Source organism: Sarcophilus harrisii, chromosome 4 (assembly GCF_902635505.1).
Source record: "Sarcophilus harrisii chromosome 4, mSarHar1.11, whole genome shotgun sequence".
Lineage (NCBI taxonomy): Eukaryota > Metazoa > Chordata > Mammalia > Dasyuromorphia > Dasyuridae > Sarcophilus > Sarcophilus harrisii.
In genome coordinates, this window is record NC_045429.1 from 180395852 (window position 1) to 180401851 (window position 6000).

Genomic DNA, 6000 nt, shown 5'->3' on the forward strand with positions numbered 1-6000 from the left:
ATCCTTTTCACTTAGTTTGTCTGGATCCTCCCTCTCCTGCTCTTTCTTCTTTTCCCTTATTCTATAACTTTTTTAATTTCTTAAATTCAGTTGTATTAAGTTATATGTATAAAGTGTTTCTTCGGAAATTGAGTCAGGTCCATTATCATTGCAGTATTCACATAGTTGCTCTCCTACTAATTTCCACTCATCTGGATCCAATTCTTTTTCCTTAGAGAACCAGGAGATGTTTACTGTACTATTTCTAAAAGTTCAGTAATCTGCTCCCAAGTTACAATTAAACCTTGATTTTTTTATCAGTCTGACAAAGCTTTTGACACATTTTCCTTTCAGTGGAGAAATCTCCTTTCTAAACATTTGTCCCATTTTAACTGGAATACTACTTTAGCCCTTTACAAAGTTTCCTTCTTGTACTCACCTAATTTCTGGATCACAGATGAAGGTTCTTGGGTCCCACATTTGGACGCCAAAATATAATGTTCTCTGTTTTGGTTTTCTTGGAGTCTCTGGGAGCAGCCTTTGTTTCAGTTTGGTAATCACCAGAAGAGTAGCCAGGTGTTAACGTCCAAATTCTTTATTGTCTCCTTCAAAGTCTTGTCTCCTTTCCTGGGGCCCAGTTAGCTTTCTTAGAGGCCTACCTCTCTCCTTGGTTCTGAGAGCTTGAGCTCCTGCCTCCTTCTCTGCCCTCTGAATCTCTTTGAATTCAAAGGTTTGTGCTTCAGCCTCCAGCCACCACAAAGGTGGATGATGGAATGAATGTCTCTGCCTCTGGCTCTGTTTGTCTGAGCTTATATGCTCTACACTGAGTACAAACCAATCATTATATCACTAGGAAACAATTATTTGTTGTAGGATTAAATCAGTGCTAAACTAGATTTAACCATTGTCTCCTCAATTCCACTTAGTACCTTGTTTCAAGTTCTGGCCCATAATATTTTCCCATTATATTTAATTCTAGCATTTGGTTTTAAATTGATTTTTTTATCATATTAAGAAAAGATCCCTCCTATGCCTATATTTTGTAGAGTTTTAACAAGTAGAATATTGTGTTTTGTTAAAGTTTCTTCTGAATCAATTGAGATAATCACGTAGTTTGAGGTTTTTTATATAATTATGTTGATTATTTTCCTAATGTTCAATAGTCTTTGAGTCCCTAGTATAAATCCAATTTGGTCATAGTAAATTACTTTTAGATAAGTTGCTATAGTGTTTTTGTTAGGATCTTATCTAAAATTTTTAAAATTATATTCTTCAATGAAAATACTTGTAGCTGTGTTTCTTTATTTTATCCTTATTTAGTTTAAATTCTCAGACTATATTTGTCTCATTAAAAACATGTAGAAGCTTTCTGTGTTTTTATGAATAATTTATATAATATAGGTACAAATTATTCTTTCAAAGTTTGATAAAAAAAAATTTCCTACAAATCCATATAAACCAGAAGTGGTACCTTAAACTGTGGGTGCAATCCCATTTGGGGTTCTGTAACTGAATGTGAAGGTTATGAAACTATGATTTATTATCACTAAATGTTTGATTTGTACCTATTTTATATACTTATATATCTGGGGTAATATTAAAATTTCTCAGGCAAAAAAGGGGTCATGAGTAAAAAAAGAAAATTAACCTGATGTCTAAGGTCTTTTCCAGTTCTAAATCAAAGATTCTATAAACCCAGGTCTCCTAGCTCCCAATCCAGTACCCATTCTACTCCCATTGAAACCTTTGTATACATACAAACCTTCATCTTTTATTATGTCTTTTTTACTACCCCTTGCAGTATTTAATAATAAAAAAAATTTTAAAAAGCATAAGATTTGTGAGCTGATTTCAAGAATCAGGCCAAGAGAAAAATCAAAGTCATGCATATTTTACTGCAGCTAAATTTAGTTCACAGAAATCCAGGCTAGGAGAAATAGGGACATCAAGAAATCAGTAGGAGAAAACACCAGGCTATGCTTCTAAAATATAGATTTGGAGCTGAAAGTGTTACAAATCATCTAGTACGACCCCCTCATTTTAAAGAAGAGAAATCTGAAGCCCACAGAAGAATAAACAATTTACCTATGATCACAAACTAGTAAGCAACTGAAGCAAGATTTGAATGCAGGTTCCTAATTATAAATTCATTGTTTTTTCCACTCTACTATATTGGCTCATGGTTCACTGGTATAAAAAACTGAGAGAATGATAATGATGTGGTGAGAAAAATGTGAATGAGGAAAGGTTCAAATCCCAAATATACCATTTACCACCTTTGTGCCCTTGAGTAAAGTCATTTAACTTCTCATTTCTCTGACTTCTAAGATTCTTTCTACTTTAAATTTATGATTCTCTGGTCCAACTAGGCTTTGGGGAATCATGGAAACATCTTATTAGTGTCACCCTCTCCTCTTAAAGTCAGAAAAGTTCTCTCCCTCCTTCCCTTTCACTCTCTCTCTCTCCCTTTTCCTCTTCTCCCTCTCCCTCTCTTTCCCTCTTCTTCTCCTTCTCCTTTTCCCTCCCTTCCTCCCTCTCCCTCTAGATGGTCAAAAGCAAGAATACGAGAACTTGAGGAATTCTGGGTTGCATCTGCCAAGTCCACCACGTTTCCATGGTAACAACCATCAGCTGCAAAAACCCAGTTACAGTGAACTTTAATCAAACTATTGGGGTGATCAATTTGAATGGCAGCATCTTTCTTTTGATCAAAAATCATGAAAGTAGAAGAAAAACAAATGTCTTTAAGATAAAAAAAAAAATCAATCCCTAATTGCCTTCAGGAATTGTAGTCACTTTTTAAACAATTTACAGATCTTCTTTAAACACAGGATAAAAATCATGTAGTTCTTCAAAACAACTTGTAGGAAATTAAAATGTTGTACATTCTAACATGACTGTAATTTCAGTTTTGCTTTTTTTGTAAATAGTCCAGAACACATTGTTTTCTTTTTAGGGGGTGGGAAACAGGGAGGGAAGGAGATCTTCACTCAAGGAGGGATTACATTGAGAGGAAGTTTCAAAATTTCTACATTGTACATCTGGGCTATTAACCTCTCCCAGAGATCAGATAAAGATTGCCAAACCAAAAAGCATTCTTGGCTCTTAGATACATTTCATTCCTTAAATAAGTCTCCTTATGCATATTCAGTCTAGAGCAAGGATTTCCTCTGAGCCCTTATATATTGATTAACTTTGGTGTCTATTCTGTTGGAAATTAGTCTTTCATTCTCTCTGAAATGGATGCTTTATTGTGCTCCAAGCCCAAGGGAAGATGAAAAGGAGAAATGGAGCTTCTGACTAGTTTTCCTGAAATAACTCGTTGCATGACACTTTACCTAGGACATTTCTGAACCAGCCTGAAGGCAGTGTGGGGATGGCATTGCAATTCTCCTCCTAAGGTGGGAGTCAAAAGGCCAATCACTCAGCCGGGGCACAGCATCACAGGCAGTTTCCAGAGATGCTTTGGTTAACCACCCTTGAGAAATGGAGTTGGACTCCTAATTGCTCCCCTGCTTCTCAGACACTTGCCTGAGTGTCACAGGCAGCAGACTGATTTTCTCAGGATAAACCCCTAGGAACCTGAGCTGTGTATAGGAGAGAAGAAGATTAGATTAGAGCTAAAATTTCTCCCGGGGCTCTTTATTATCACTGCCTATGGAACTCCTCAGAAAGGCTGTGACTCAACTCACAACTTGGCACTTGCATCTAGCTAGGGAGGGCTTCTTGGAAAGACTAGAGTTAAACTTGTGCCAGCAGTGCTGGGAACTGACAGATTTAGAGTTCTGCTAGCAGCTGTATAATATGACCTCAGTGAGACCCGCAGCCAAGAACTGGAGGCATTGTAAGCGTTGACACACTGCCTTATACCTCAATAGGGAAGCTCAGTTTCTGGTGTGATGAATTTGCCAGACCAATGTCATGTCAAGTCTCATCAAACACCACAAAGGAATATAGCGTGAGGAATGAGATCTTTCTATGTCTAACAAACAGCTCAGCATCTGAGCAGGGGATCAGCTGACTTAGTGATGTCCTAGTCCCAAACAGACTGGCCTGAACTTTGTTTGTTTGGTTGGTTTTTTAAGGAGTAGGGGGATGGTGGCAGTTCTAATGGCAAGTTGGGACCAGATGAAACAATTACACTTTGGCAGTTCCACTTTTGATCACAACTGATCTCACCGCTTTTTCCCCTACCCCATTCAAAATGATTGATGATACCCCTTTCATCAGCCCTCATCTGCCAACCCAAATAAATCAACTTACTTTTATATCCCACTTACTAGACCATAAAAATGATGAAAGTTAAATGGTTATGTGGGAGATAGACTTTTTTAAAAATCTGCTGTGCTATCTCCTTAATAGTACTCTTTTAGCATAGAAGCTCAGAACTTTTTTCTTCCCAGGAACCTCTGTCTTTTGAAATGTGTCATCTTTTTTGTTCTAATCTGGTACTCATCTGTCTGTGTCCATTTCATCTGTAGGGCTTCTCTTGGTCAGTGTTAGGTTTCTCCTCAATTCAATTACATATCAAAAACCTCTCGAATGAGGAAAAATAAACGTCATATCACTCCGAGAACACACAGTTGGTTTAATTTAATTGTGTTTAATCATGTGGTACCTGAGAGAAACCATGAGTACATATATTTCAGAGAGTCCCTACAAGTAGGCAATGAGCTGGCACCGGAATTGGATGAGGAAAGAGTGGGTTGGATCACATGTGGCACATTACTCAATACTTCTAATGAGCTCAAGCTGATCCCTGGCACAAAGATCCATGTTTCCTCTGCAAATGTTACTTCTCGGCTATATGACTGCAAATCTTCAAATGCCATATCCTCAAATAATCAAAATTTCAGAGGGCCTAAAGGGCAATAAAGGGATGCAATGGGGATGGAAGGAGCTTTAGTATGTTTCCAATTAACTAAGCTCCAGAAGTAGCATAAGATAAAGGTGTCAAACACACCACCTATTGGCTGCACACAACTCACAATATTCCCATTCACAACCAGACTAAAAAAAATTATCCAATATAATATTTCAGTGTGTGTTATATATGCTGGCAGAAGCTTCAGTGTATGTAACTAAGAAATATTTAACAAAGTAAATAAATGGATTATATTTAATATAGAGATTAATGTATGCCAAGCTCAAAGGATCAGATGTCTGTAACAGGCTAAAATATAGTGAGTTCTCACCAATCAGTCTGGCTACTTCTTATTACACACAGAAGCCCCTTGTTTGTTCATCTTTGATTTTCATTTTTGAAAGCTCACATTGGACCTTTTGACAAATATATAACATAGATATTATAACAAATATAAATAGATAATATAATGTTAATATAAATTAAATTAAAATATAAATAATAAATAAATAAAATTATTTTCTAAATCAATATATAACCTGCACGGACCTGGATGTATGGTCTAGTGGTCCCATTTCTATCTGAATTTGACAATACTGGTGTAAAATATATCAATGAGGAAAGATGTAGATCAGAAAAGGTCAGAATAAGAGTTGAGATGAACAGGACACACGCTCCATTGGTTCCCAAGAAATAATCACAGATGTTGAGGAAGGTCTTCAATATATTGGACATATCTGTGGAGATTCTGTGGCAGAAATGGCACAAGATGAGAAGATATGCATGGATCAGTGGTGATCTATACCAAAAGACAGAATATCCACATTGACAAAAACCTTTTTTGAAGGTTTAAAATATACAGCTAACGACCAGAGGAAAACTGAAAGAACCATTAACAAGCTCATAAATTATCCCTCCACATATAATCATTCCCAAAAGCTAAATCTTTGTAAGTTAAGTCATATTTTATGTATTCTCTTCAATCAGAGGTAAAGGCCTATAAAAATTCTTACTTGCTTTAAAATGCAAGATTTGTTTAATCAAAACATTTTAATTTATTGGTGGTCACTAAGGGCATAACTCATTCCCCAAATAATTTCCTAGTTTAAGCTATAAACAGGATAAATCATTACATTGCTAACTCAGGTCAGAAGTGT